This window comes from Xiphophorus hellerii, chromosome 19 (genome assembly GCF_003331165.1).
Source record: "Xiphophorus hellerii strain 12219 chromosome 19, Xiphophorus_hellerii-4.1, whole genome shotgun sequence".
In the NCBI taxonomy this organism is placed as follows: domain Eukaryota; kingdom Metazoa; phylum Chordata; class Actinopteri; order Cyprinodontiformes; family Poeciliidae; genus Xiphophorus; species Xiphophorus hellerii.
The window spans coordinates 21840780-21855694 of NC_045690.1; the positions used below are offsets into that span (position 1 = coordinate 21840780).

Below are 14915 nucleotides of genomic sequence, written 5' to 3' on the forward strand. Positions count from 1 at the left end.
ATTCATCTGCTTTCTAAAATGGACCATCCTCTGCCCACCCGCGTGATGTCAGACAGAGGGGAGAGCCGTGACACCGTGACCCCTAATTAGTGCTCAGGGGCCCCAGCTTCTGTTCCAACCTGCTTGTCAGAGAGAGAAATGACTCCGCACATGAAAACGGACAAGGAAGTACGGCCGGTCAGGCCCAGAACAACCCCAACCACCCCACCCCCGCTCAGACAGCACAGAGCTTTGAAGTTACATCAGAAAAAGCACCTGTGAACAACAAAGCTACCAAGAGACTATGATCTCCAAAAAAGAAAATAGAGAGAGAGCAAAAGGGAGAGAGAGAGAAAAAAACCCACAAATCCCTGGATCAGACACTTAGCCGATCAGGTTACTGTAATTTTCAGGGCTGACATGTGATATAAAATGTGATACTGTGCAAGAGATTTTCAGTCGCGATTTCGCTTCTACAACTTTTCTCTTCTTCCTCATCTCCTCTCTGCTTCTCCCTACTCCCTAAAATGCATATCCGCCGGAGCAGACGCAACACACCTGACCTATTCCACAGCTTACAGCCCCCCCAACCCCACCACCCCCCTCCTGAACTAGCTTCCTCCCAGCTCTTGTGTGCAGACGTTGCTGTCTTGATTTGATTAGCCGTCTCTGGCTAGGCTTGAAGTGCAGCGGGGAGCACGATGGGCTTTCTGCTGCTCCCGTATCTGGCTAATTGAAACGACTCCCTCTGCGTTCACCCTCTCCCCAGGGGAAACAGCAGACTTCGGGAAGCAGAGGGAGTCCTCGCCATCTGCCCTTCCTTTGCTCGGCTTAATATGACACATGCAGCTCCATAGCAAGGATAAAGAGGGAAGACTTTAATGCTCTGCCACTGCAAATCTCATAAAAACTCAGCGCATGTCACTTTGAGCGCAGTAGTTAACTCCCACGTTCTTGCAAAAGGGTTTTCAACTTTCTTGAATCAACTCAAAGTAAAAGCGTTTACTTGACTAGCTTTTTGGAAAACAAAATGTACTTTTAGGAATTACTTTTATGTTGGTCTTTAAATACCAAAATTTCAACATAACTTTATATTTTGGTCCTTCTTATGATGTCATTTTTAACCCTTTCATGCATAGTGGCCATTTTCTTGTGTTTCTTGTGGATTTTATGTTATAAATGCACACAGGCCACTAAAGTGGACGCTAGTGCATCATACAATACACTGTCAACTACTCACCATTAACTGGAACTGCAACAAAATATTTGTTAAATCCAAATATATGGCAGATGAAAAAGCATGCCGACCAACCCAGACCCTCCTTCTACTGCAGAGGACTCTTGCAGGTAAAAAAAAAAAACATATTGTGCGATATCAAGTAACCCCTAAAAAACAATAATACTGATGTATTTTCCAAATACAAACTTTGTACTTGGAGAAAATTACAACTGATCACCAAGAAAAAAAAATCTAGAACTTTTTTTATGCCTTAAAAAAATCAGAAACACATAATTCATGCACGAAAGGGTTAAATATTAAATGATTGATGTTTCGATCGGTTAGTCCTTGAGTAGACATTTTGCCAAATACTCTTTCTCGAGTAATTTCTTGGACGATTAAGCTGAACACTGACCAAATGCAGTCTTCAGTCCATTTCCACCAGGGCTGCATGATGTTACAACTGTGTGTCCGCGCAACCTGTAAAAGTCTTAAATTCATAAATCAGAAATTAAGCCATTAAAATGTCTTAAATTATTATTTTTAATGCAGGTTGGCCTCAAATACATTAATGACAGGTCTTAAATTTTGCTGTGGTCAGACTATTTAATCTCATACGTAGATTTTTTTTTTTTCTGCTGGGACTTTTCAGTCGGGCAAAAGTTTGAGTTGCACGCAGATACTGTATCTTGTCTGCAATATTTGACTTGACGTGAGGCTACCGCTAACTGGACGCTGATGTACTCTTGCTAAAAAGCTAGCTAGCTAGCTACAAGCTAGCTCGCTAGTTTTTTTGCGTCTATCACAAAAACAAGTAGAAGAGTATCGCCATGACGTTGGTTTTCACCCCTCGCTCTCCTCTGTTCTAAACCCTTATGATGTGAGGCGCCATAAGCAGTGTGAAAGACACAAAACTGCTGCCAAGAGAGACAAACAGAACCCAGAAATTTCAGTTTTACTTGAGTAGAAATATTATGAAGTAGTAGCTACTCTTACTCGAGTAAAATGTTTTGTTACTCTACCCACCTCTGCTTCTGGCAAACAAAACTTGATTTCTCTTTGCCGTTTTAGAGTTTTTGAGTTTTAGAGTGAAGGATGCCCAATACAAGCTAGGTTTTTTTCAGGTTTTTTTCAGTTTGTATTTGTATTAAAAACATAGAATGATTTATCATTTTTCTTTCATTTCACTTTAACAGTGTTACATTGTCTGTCACACAAAACCCCTAGACAAACCCTAGTTGTGCTTACAAGGGTTAAGTACATCACAGGCGCGGCCGTCACAGGTTCGAATCCTGGCCTGCCTAGTGACTGTTGCTGCATGTCTTCTCCCGCTCTCATTACCCTACTTTCCTGTCCTAGCCCTACAGTCAAAACACCTTAAAAAGAAATATATATATATATATACATGTATATTCAGCAGTGTAACCATAATGTGGAAAAAAGGGGTGAATACTTTTGAAAAAATAGTTTTTTTTTCTTTGTCAAATCACTTTCTAAAAGTTATGTAAGCATACATACCTGACTTTTTATAAAATATACTGTAGGAAACAATAAATCTAAGAGCAGCACAGCAGATCATGTTTACTTTAGGCATGGATATATTCTCTAACAATGAGGCAGATGGTCTAGTCAGGTGCATGAGATCATCGATTCAGTTTTGCCAGCCCTTGGGGAAATTTTGTGAAATTGGAGGCTGGCTATCTGCTCAGAGCCTGTTACAAGGAACCATAGGCTGAAGGCACACTCTGACGTACCATCATTTTACTACGAGGTAATACTGAAACATCATTTGAAGTTTAAAGAATGAACTTCCTGTAGGATCTCATCGAATCAATCAAGAAGAAGCAGAAGCACGGCGAGTTTTATTTTTCTGTGTGACGGCGTTAATTTAAAATCACCTCCTTCGGATGCTGACTGGCAATCTATTAGTAATTCCTTGCTTGGCTCCAGAAACGGCTCCGTGCGGCAAAAACAATCGAGCGGCGATTAAGACGGACTAATTTATTGTCCAAACATGGCACACCCAAAAGCTTCTAATGAACGTTTCGCATCTTTTGACGGAGAACGCGGCGATGCGACGGGCCGCCCTCTGAGACAGACGTTGCTGTTTCGCAGAAACAAAAGGAGTCATCCAATTTGCTGCTGAACTATTCCAGCCTTCTGCACAGTCAGGACCTTGTTTCCGAGCGCACACTTCTCACTAGAGATGACGCAGCTCTGGAAGCACGATGAGAGAGAGAAAGAGGGAGAGAGAGAAAGGGGACAATGTAAACAGAGACAAAAAGAGAGAGAAAGAGAGTAATGGGGGAGTGAAGTCACCAGATGGTACAGTGAAAAGAATAAACAATGGTAACAATAAACTGGTTTCATTCAGTGAGCCTCTACTGCAGCACAGCATGCAGCTCTGGAGTCGGCAGGGCAGGAAATTGTTTTTAAAACCTCAAAAGTAGTTTCATTCAAGCAAATATTGTCTGAAGTACAAGTATTTGTACCTAACAAACTTTTTGATAGTCTGTTGTGTATTTTATTCAGTCTTTTTGTGATAGAACAACACAATGTATCACATAAATAGGAAGTGGAAGGAAAAATATGACTTATTTTCCTAATGTCTTGAAAAATCTACAGTCGAATACTTTGCAGAATCAAAACCAGCATCTATAAAAGCTTAATTTTTTCATTCTTCTATAATATTTCCGATCACAGAACTGGATTTATACATGGATTGAATTATACTCAGAGGGGGGCTTTATTTTATAATTAGGGGATTTCTGACAGCAGGTGTTATTTTGGGGTGTGTAAAGTGGGAAGTTAAAATTACAAATGTAGGCAACAATTTTTATATTCTTATTTGTAAAAGCTTTTTGAAACTCACTACTTTGTGTTGATGTTTACACAAAACCCTTATAAAATCCGTGAAGACATTCAAGAGGTGTGAACTTACAGGAGACTGAACAAATGTTGACAAATGACACTGGTCACCAACGAACAGGTGATCTAACTATCTGTGATGCCCATGAACACCTCCTGCCTTGTGGCCCATTGATGCTGCGTCATCGATGGGAGCGTCGATTACATAAGAATCTCAGCAGAGATTTCAAAATCTCAGCAGATTTCTTATCCATACGAGACGGATATTCTGATGAAGGAAGTGATATTTTTTTGGTTTTATTGTGTTTATAAATCGCTGCTATGCTAAGCTAAGCATAACTCCCAAGCTTCCACTTCAATCTCATCACTCAAAGAATGTTATCCAATGATAATATTTAACATTAACACAACCCTCTGTAGTTTTCAGTTTGTAAAAATGACGTTAGAAGCTTTAGACTCGTAGGACCGACAGATAAACATAGCTATCTCTCCGTGCTACGGTAGGAAAATCTGACGAGGTAAGAAGAACGGTTAATTTCATAGTTACTCATCACAGGTGTTGCATGTAACTCTGTATGCTATTGAATTCATTTGCAGATCACCCACTCTGAACCTCTCTGATCAGATAAAGTGAAGCGCTGCATTTAGATAATGAACCATAAATAATTATTGATTTATTGATTGATCCTCTCAGTGTTTTAGCGCCAATTCAGCTCTGAAGAAGCTCGGCGGTTTCCTGTGGTTCGACACCGGTCAGGCCTTTGAATGAATCACTGCCGGTTTGATGCTCGTTTCAGTAAAGAAATAATTGTATGGATGTCAGTTCGAGTCCTTCCAGAAAGCATCCGGTGTGAAAATAAAAATAGCAGCCACCAGAACTGGGACACTATACTATAAATAACTGCTGTATATGAATATAGTGCACACTCTGGGAGTCAAGGTTAAAGTGTGTCAGTGACAAGTTCCTGAGCAAGCAGTTGGCTTATGACTGATGTCGTGTTCGCAAACATTACAGGACACCTTGACAAATCTCTCCTCCCCCCATCCCTCTCTCTCTTTCTCTCCTTCCAAGTCCATCAGCCTCCGTTAGCGAACCCTGAAAAGACTTTATTGTTACTTCCCAAAGCAGAAAGCACATCCGCACTCCATTAACGTGAATTAAGATGTTTACCTTTTGCCGAAGCGTCCGCAGCAATTCTCACTCAGCAGCTCATTGTTCGCCTCCCCACAGGTCACCAGGGGGTTTTTTTCCCCCCCTTTTTCTTTTCTTTTTCTTGTGCCATAAATCACCTGAGCTGACTTTGCCCAACATTGTGTTGCGGAGTGAGAACGTATGTGGTTGGGATTTGCGCTGATTGTAAGCACTGATCCTTCCCTACGGTAAAGGTCACGGTGCTGGAGGGCATGAAAAGGCTGGGGCAACAAACAAATCCCACTCCTACCCCAAACACACACACACACACACCTTTGTGTGGCTATCTTTGTGGGGATTTTCCATTGACTTCCATTCATTTCTACAGCCTAAATCTTATCCTAACCCTAACCAAAACCCAATTCACACCTTAGTCCTAAATCTAGCCCCTGACGCTAAAACAGCGTTTCCCCTTGATATGACCAGGCTTCGGTGTCCACAAGGAGCAGTGGGTCCCCACAACATAGTATGTGTCAGGAAATTGGTCCCCACAAAGTATTACAAACAGACGCACACACACACACACACACCACTCACCTTCTTTTCTTTTGCAGCTTCTCTCCACCATGGACTGGGTTTCACTCTCTTCGCCTCCTGGCATCTACTCAGAAAGAAAAATAGAGTTATTTATATGATGAGTTGATAATTAAGATCTTCTATCTTAAATCGGTGCAGTGAAATAAACTTCTTGTTTATTGGTTATGCGAAATAGCAAACGTATCAGCGATCTTCTGGCCAAATGAAAACGGAATGAAACTTTTGGAGCCACATGCAAAAAGGTGTGTGGCCCACCAAACACACCATCCAAACAATGAGATAAGGTGGTGGGAGTATTATGCTGTGGGGCTGCCTGTTAACGGCTGCAAAAGACTTGAGATTGGTGCGGAGCTTCACCTTCCAGCTGGACTACATCCATGTGGGAGAATGATCACATCCCCAAAAAGTGGTTTTCCAAAACATTGATTTGAATGGGTTAGAGGCCGCAAACAAATCTATAAGGTTTTATTTGCAAAAAAAAAAAAGGGTGTAAAATTCAATGGCTGTTTTATTTTATTATTTAAGCTTTGTTTCATGGCAGAGAAGTGGGGAAAGAAAATGCCTTCCCTCAGTCTGCATCTCAGGGTGCAAACATTCCTAATGCTGAGTCTAAGTCTGAGACCTTGCCTGCATCCCGTAAACTAACGCCGATTCACACCAAGACACAACAGGATCAACTTAGACAAACCGCACGACAAACCCGACAAGGGCATTGCAGACAGAAATAAGCTGTTGTGTAGGAAAATAAATGGAGATGGAGCAAATATTTGCCCACAGCGGAAGAGTGTTTGGGTTTCTGGGTCAAAGCCCTGAAACCAAAATTTATCTCGGCCTCTGACAGACAAAAACACTGAATGCAAACATAAAGTCGGAGGTTTGATACGACTCCCTTTGACCTTAAATTCTTGGTTTTATCCTTAAAAAAAGAAGAAGAAAAAAGATTTTCTGTTTTTAGGCCCTGAGGATTAGAAACATTGACAGAAAAGGGGGGGGGGAAAGCGTTTATACCCACATGCTTGACTCGTGCGTGTTGCGTCTGTGTGGACGGAGATACGGCTGCTTGCCAGGGATTGAAGAGGGGGAATTAGTAAGGAAGTTGGATTAAATTCACCGGGAGGTGATGGCTGTGGGAAGTTTATAGGGATTAGACGATAAATCACCACGGCTGCTGATAAGACACACATCTCAAGTCCTAATAACAAGACCACCGAGCTGTGGTTACATAACATCCTGATGTGGGATGATTATATGACACCTCCGGTGGAAATGTAAGCTTCATGCTCCCACTTGGGGGTATCTTTAGGCACTTTGCTTCCATTTTTACTTCCTTAACCGTTTCACACCAAGAAGAACGATTCAGGAGAAAAGTGCAGGTTAAATGAACTCCTGGGGTATGCATACAATCAGGGCCGGATTTATGAGGTTGTATGATTATATAAGTATAATTAAAAACATACATTCATTAAGAAAAAAAAATTGGTGACTCCCAAAAATTAGGGATCACCAATTTTTGTGGGTCAAAACATTGGTGACCCTTTAAGGCCTTTCTAAAGTCTGGCATACAATAAACGAACACAGCAAAACTAGAAAGACCAAATTATGACTTTAACAATAAATATATATGTAAACATATTTACTACTAGCTACTTTAGCAGCATTACAATTTGACATTATCACCTTGCTAATTTTATCTGCTGTGAAACGTTAACATGTTCTCCACGGACAGAGTTATGGAGTTACCCTTTATGGGTATCGATAACTCAATTCAGTTCAGAAGAAAAGCAGAGGTTAGACACTCTGGGCCCCAAGAAGAAAAAGGGGCTTTATAAAACTCCTCATGTGTGCCAAATATTTAATATATATGTGCAGAATATGCTGAATATAGTTAAACCAGATGTTTACATGAAAACAACCTCTTTTTCCCCCTCATAGGCTGACATTTAATCAGTCCAAACTGTTTTTTTGTTTTTGTTTTGGGTCAGTTAGGATTCCCAAAATTGTTCCCATCTGCTAAATGCAAAGAATAAAAAAAAATGCAAAAAGCAACAAGAACACAAGAAAATGTCATTAAAAAAAAAAAAGTCTCTCATTCGGGTAAAACATGTTCGGTTTCCTCTGCAAAGATTCAAACAATAGTTTGCTGTAATTTTGTCTAGTTGGTCTGGTTGTGGAGGCCGTCTTTCTCTCATCCTGCACGGCTCTTCAGTTCAAAATAAAATTTGTTTTTTTAACTGGAACCATGATTCTGAAATGAATCTGTTTCACAGACTCGTTTGTACTCAAGCATTGACTTCCTGTCTGCTGCTGTTTCAATATTTCCGCATATTATTCTTAAATATGCGGAAATTAATTAAATTAATTAATGTCATAATTGGTAGAAAATGTGACGTAGAAAGCAATAAATAAAGCAAAATACTTTGATATACATATTTAAAATGATTTGCTAGGAGTACTGGAGGTAGTACATTGTGTTGTAAACATTTTAAATGTGTCTATAGTTAGAAGAGGACATTTGCACTATCCTAGAACCACAATACGTCATTGAATGCACAACGTTGTAAGTAAGGATCAAAACAAGATGTTTGCTGTGGTTGTCGTTTTGTTTAGTCAAACCAGTTCCCTCGCTCTTTGTGAAATGAACCGTGTGCGCTCTTTTCTTCAGACACCGATTCGACGCTTTCGGGGACGTGAGACGAAAAGTCCGGCTCTTTTAGCTTTCGAGGGACGGAGTGAATGAAGGGACTGTCCCGTCTGCTCTCTAAAGTGGAGAGCATCGTGAGGCCAAACAAAAGCCTGCCGTTTGCATCTTGCGAAGCCTTTCATACACGCGCCACGGTGCCAAAAGTAAAGCTAAAAATAGCGGCCGAGATGTCGTTTGAAAGCCCCTCTGTGACAAAGATGCATACTGGGCCTGCAGTGAGCTCATTGTTAAAGGTCCGCTGGCAATTATTACTGCTGGACTGTAGAGCTACAACAAACAACGTGGGTCTGTTTAGTTTTGTTGGGGGTTTTTTCCACCTAAAGTACAGTTCTGTCAGAGGTTCACAAAGTCTTATTATTAGCATTAATAACAAAACTACTTTTGGTTTTAAATACTACATCTAAACAGTCGTTTTTCCAAACTGAAAGGCATATCCAAACCTTTATGTTCCTAAATCAAGTTTGCACAAATATTGTTTTTGTGCTCACGGAGTCAAATTTTACTAAGAAAATTTTGAAAGCAAGAGCAGACTGAGAGAGCGAGAGAGAAAAAAAAAATCCATGTTTCATTAGCATAATTTGCAATGATTATGACAGAGTCCATATTTACTACAATGGAGTTATTTGAGCTTTTCTTGCCCAGATTTTGTTTTGTTCAAACCAATCCCCTCTGGCTCTAATAATGCAGACTTCCCTTTTTTTTTTTTTTTACTCTTGCACAGAAGTTGTGACTCTCAGTCCCAAAGCTAAGTCATTCTTTTGCCTTGTAAACATTTCTTGAGCAGAAGTCTTTATTCATTAAGACTGGCCTGAAGGTAAACTGAGGTAAATGGTGCATATCGGTGACCATTAAGTGAATGTATCCCAAAAGTCATAGAAGTTGTGCTTTTTATGGCATTATGAACTGAAATTTGAAGTTGCTTCCAAATGTTTGGCTTGTAATAAACTTCTTATTACAGATTAGAGAACACATTGTATTTTGACTACAGATACTAAATATTTTTCCACTGGCAAAAGATGTTTTTATTTTCATTCATATAGATATCTGATTGAAATTAAAAGCCGTTTCAGAACATGCTACATGGGGCAGCACTAGGGAGGGAAAAAGTAATCTGTCACTTGCATTAAAAAAATTCCCATTGCTTTCAGGATCAACGATTAGCTTTGGATTCGGTTAAATTAAAGGGGTATTTCACTATGTTTTGTCTGCCTTTAATTAAATATTTATACTTAAACCTAAACTGGATCATTCTAAACACTGAACACTGATAGTCAAATACAGACTACGGCTATGTTCACACAGCAGGCAAATGCGACTCAAATCTAATTTTTTCCCACCACATGCCACCCATACCCGACTTTTTCCTTGCAGTCTGAGCGGTCAAGTTCCAATCTTTTCAACCAAAAAAAAAAAAGAAAACAATTTGTGCCACTTCCATATTGATATCACTACGTTGATTATGTCAAAAATGTTCACGTCGCATTTCATCTGACTTTGATGTCATTGATGTGAAACATAAATCATAATTCTGTGCCAGCAGCAGACAGACGTGGTAAATCCAGAAGTACGCAAAGGCAGAAAATCATAACTAGGTACTTTTGAAAGGAGTCACTTTACAGTCCCACCACTCTTGGCTCACATCTTCTCTACAGAAGTTGCAGTCAATGCTCAACAAAACGCCATTTCTATTAGTTGTGCTTTATTATTATTATTATTATTATTATTAGCATCCTTTGTCTTGTTATGATCCTGTGACGATGCCGTCGGCTCCCACTGCTGAATAAAAGTTTAAATAAATCCATAACGGACTCCATCAATTATTACTTCCGTAAACAGAACGCTGCTGAGTGACGTCAACGTTCTTCATCTGCGCATGCGGGTCGCTTTGGGGGTCTTAAAACGTTCACAGTCTGACTGCGGTCTCATTTAATTAGTAGCATGAAGGACCACGAAGAAAAAAGAAGAAATAGAACTGAGTATCAAGACCTGTTGTGTGCACGCAGCCTTATTCTGTACTGCAGTTTTACATTTGAGTCGAAAAAACAATTTAGGAAAAACGTAACTGGTTTTAAAACCCAAATAATTTCATATCGGTTTGTGACAGTCGGTCATTAAAGCGAGCCATGACAGAAAACAGGTCAACATGAAGCAGTGGCGCAGCTGTTAGCACTACCGCTTAAGTTCCCCACGTAAGCTGCCCGTCAATTACATCATCGTGCGATGACGTCATCTCGCACCGGGGCTGGTGACACACGGTTGGTCCAGTGAAGTGGCTGAACCGCTGAACTGTGGAGCCATTGTGACAAAGTAAAGGTGTCAATCTCACCTGCTTCTCACCTGCTCTTGCATTTCAGCGCGCGACAGCTGCAGAGTTCAGCGGGAGTTAGCGGACCCGCGCGCGCGCGCTGCGGTTGTTCTACCGCGCGCTGGAAGCACGCTGCACTCCTGTGATTTACTGCAAGCAATAAAACGCAAATATGGCCGAGAGAGAGAGTAAGATCAGCTTTGATCATGCGTCTCACATTACTCTTAATGTTGGGTTTCACTCGCTCGAGCATGTGGGCTTCCTCTGCATTACTGTAGTGCAGAGGAAGCTAACAGAACCTCCAAACATAACCAGTGATGGCAAATAAAAATTAAAACATGTAATTAACCTGATAACAATGTACGTTTCTCAGGCTAATTTAATTTAATGCACTTTCTTTTGGGGGACGGGAACATTTAGAGCAAAGATCAATCGGGTCTCTGCAGCTCTTTGACCTCATTAGCTAACTAGCTTTTTTATTTTTATTTTACTTGTAAACAGTTGATACCAAGTAACCTCGGTATCCATAGTACCACCAGTCTTACCTGAGAACCGTGGTGGAACAAGATTTCACAGAGAGGGGTCCTTTGCTTTCTTCTCTTCAGCTCCCAAGTTTGCTAAAGGATTTAACTCGATGATTTTACATTTAGTGACTCGTTTTTGTTTTGATTTGGTCACGTTTTTTGATCATTATCCGGCTAAAAGAGTCAGCGATGAAGAACTACTTTCCGTTTGCTGGATTGAACCACCTGTTTTTTTTGTTGTTGTTTTTATTAAGTCTCCCAGAACATTTGGAAGATAAGCCGGCCCACAGCATCACATGTTCTCCATGCCTAATAGCCGACATGACGTGCTTCACCATATATTCATTACCCAACATTAGGAAGCTCCATGTGTTTACATTCACTAGTTTAGGAGGGAAAATATTCTTTTTCAGACGTCTCCCCCAAACATTCGGTTAGCTTGTAGATATTATCCAATGACTGATAAGAACATTTGGTTATCCTAACGTTCTGCTCTTTGCTGCAAATTTCAAAAGTGAGTTTTGGAAATGTACATTTTTGCCTCCATTATCATCCCCCTCACTGCGTTTGGTGGCAAAACAAATGTGGATCCTCTTTCGTCCCAGTGGCCTCCAGCGCATGTCGGGTTTATACCCAAAGGGAGCAGAAAGTCATAGATCATCACTTAGACCAGGGGTGTCAAACTCATTTTCGTTTTGGGCCAAATCAAGATCATGAATGCTCTTAAAGGGCCGGCTGTGAGGTATTTGTGAGGGATTTACCCCCTCCCTAACAGGTGCTGATTTTTGTACTTTCTATATTCTAATTTATCTGGTAAATGAATTGTTTTTGTTTGGAGAAAATAACTTGTTTATGTAATATTTTTGTTTTAGTCATTCTCTCTTCTCTTTGAGGTCACCTGGTCATGCGTTGCCATGGAAGCGCGCCCATGAGCCGTGACGACGAGGACCTGGTGTTTTCAGTCAGCCTCACTGGGAAAATCCATTGTTTGAGAGGGAGGGCAGATGTTTTGGGGGTTTTTTGGGCCCAGATTGTTTTTGTTTTAGTTTTGAAGTTGTTGGAGTTAGTTGTAATTGTGTAAATATTTTTCTAGGAATATAGTTTAGTACAAATGTGTATTTCCTGTCGGGAAATGTAAATGTGGTCTCCACCCCCTAATTAGACCTGGTAGGAGCCAATGCTTTAAAAGCCAGGTGGTTTAGCTCAGGGGAAGACTCTCCCTCCTGTTGATTGAATCCATGTCATGCTGTGAACGGGAACAAAATGTTAGAAGAACTGCATGAAGAAAAGATTCAGAGCTCTACAACTTGCCTGTCTGATTTCTGCAGTTTTGGACATTGTTTTCCTGCCTTGGGCAGAAAAAGGGTTTGATATAGATCACAAACCAACAGTATTGATAAAGCCTTTTCACAAACTGTTAAAATATCAACTAATTCTTTTAATGAAATATTACTGAATATATTTTCAGTCCCTCCAGGATTTTTTGATTCCTTTTGTGATTTTTTATTTTTTGTAATAAAAAAGTGTTTGTGGTACTAATTTGGAAATACTTGCCCTTATTTATCATGGTAAATTTGACTTTTTATTCCTCACTGTATAGATCACGGACTATGATCTGACATCAATTAAAGCCGAGGCAGCTGCTTAGTACAAGTAAGAAAGTTTTTGGCAATTTTTGAAAAAGATCTGCAATAAACTCCCAGCTATTGGCACAAAAAAGTGAGGGAGTTTGTTGATTTTTGCGTGAATTTCCATGATAATTCTGAAGAAACTGGAGGGACTGATTGATATAATTTGTCAGATACAAACTGTATTGATTTGATTGATAACATGATATTTAAGCACACTTGGTGTTAAAAGAGGTTCAATTCCATTTCTTTTGAGATGATTTACTTTGTTTTAAACCTACAGCCCCCTGCCTTAAAAATGTATAAAATCAGTTCAAAAGTTTCAATTTTGCAGTGAGTTCATGCTGCTGTATGAGCATTTTGAACATGTTTTAGATTGCTTGGGCTGATTAAAAAGTGCAATCTTTCTCGTCCTTCTTTTAGGTTTGGTTGGAGTTCGCACAGGTAACGACTTGGTGAGAAGCGCCAACAAAAACAGTACATGCCAACAAGTTAATCTTTTAAACATGCGGCGCACATTAAGGGGTCTGTGTTCTGGTACAATGATAAGAGCACATATGTTTTGAGCTTTTGCTCGAACAAAATGTAGGATAAACGTGAACCGAGACCCGAGGCTGGTTTTTACATTCCGATGCATCTTCTGTCTGAATTCAGCCGGTTGCCATCTTTTTCCTAGTTTTTCTTTGTGTCAAAGTGGGACGGTAATTGCACAGATCAAATAATTGAATTAACTAATACAAGGGATTTTTTACATCTCAATTTTATTATGCATTAGAAGCGATTTACGGCTAGTAAAGTGGGAGAATCCAGGAGGAGGAAAACTTTCTTCTCACTCAGGGTTGATCTGGATGATGAACGCTGCCGTCTGTAATTTCACCTGTCATTACCCCCGCTAATAGAAGTCCCTGTTTAATCTACATTTTATTACTGGGTGCCTCTGGTATAGTGCCAAAAAGAAAACTGGAGCTAATGTTTAGAAAAGATTGCCTCTTCCTCCGTTTAGAGACTTCGTCTCTTCATGCTCGAGAGTCCGTGACGTGCCTGTCCCGTCTTGTGGTTTTATCGCAGGGCTTGATCTTCATTTGCAGCTTTTGTTCTTTGTCAGACACTTTCTCATGTTAAAATAAGGAGAGTTTGTCCCGCCTCCCTCCCAGAAGCCTCTCCTCTCTCCCTCCCCCCCCTCCCTGCATCCAAAGGAAAGTCGGCTTCGTTTCAAGTGATGCAGTCGCCGGCGTTATTACACAAGGCGTTTCGTGCTTCGTGGAAATCAGAAACAGACTTGGGAAGACACTGGTTGAGATTCCGGTACCTGATTGGCCGACTCGCGAGGGGACATTTCCTGGCTGCTAGTCGGGCATAATAAGCAACGGGAAGAATTATGACTTAGCCAGTGATTGCAGTGAGCAGGAGGCGCGTCCGCCTCAGCAGCTGTTTGACTCTCAGCACTACGCAGCACCCAAAAGCTTCCGATCAACATGAAGCTTTCCTCCGTTTCCAGTTTTTGCAGTCGCGTTATGGATGTGCAGTTGAGATAAAACCCTGTATTCGTTTGCAAAAAATAACAACGAACTGGATCATTGAGGTCATAGAGGGACTTACAAAACCTTTTGACGTAGACAACGAAAAATGTGAGGTGGAAAACTGATTTTGCACGTCACTAGCAACACAACATCCCAACCTAAAACATGGTGGTGGCAGTATTGTGGTGTGGGACTGGACCCGACCCTGCGCTAAACAGGGGGTCATTTGAAAACTGATTGCTTAGAAAGGCTGTGGATTAAATCTAAATAAAATTCAGATGAGCAAACAGGCAGAAACAAAAACCTGAAAAGAGTTTTTTTTTTTTTTTACAAAATATTCAGTACATGGATTAAAAGAATCCTAATAGTTGTATATTTTTATGTGCAAAATATTTTGAAAACCATGTATCATGTATTCCCATCTGCAATTGTGAACTATTTT

General features: G+C 40.4%; 1 long non-coding RNA gene across 1 annotated transcript; it reads right to left on the reverse strand.

The window, feature by feature from the left end:
* Positions 1–2456: 2456 nt before the first annotated feature.
* Positions 2457–12341, reverse strand: LOC116708724 (uncharacterized). The gene is made up of 3 exons (XR_004336754.1): positions 10823–12341; positions 5796–5859; positions 2457–3415 (listed from the first exon to the last, which is right to left on the reverse strand). It is a non-coding gene; the product is annotated as an uncharacterized LOC116708724 (long non-coding RNA).
* Positions 12342–14915: the final 2574 nt, after the last annotated feature.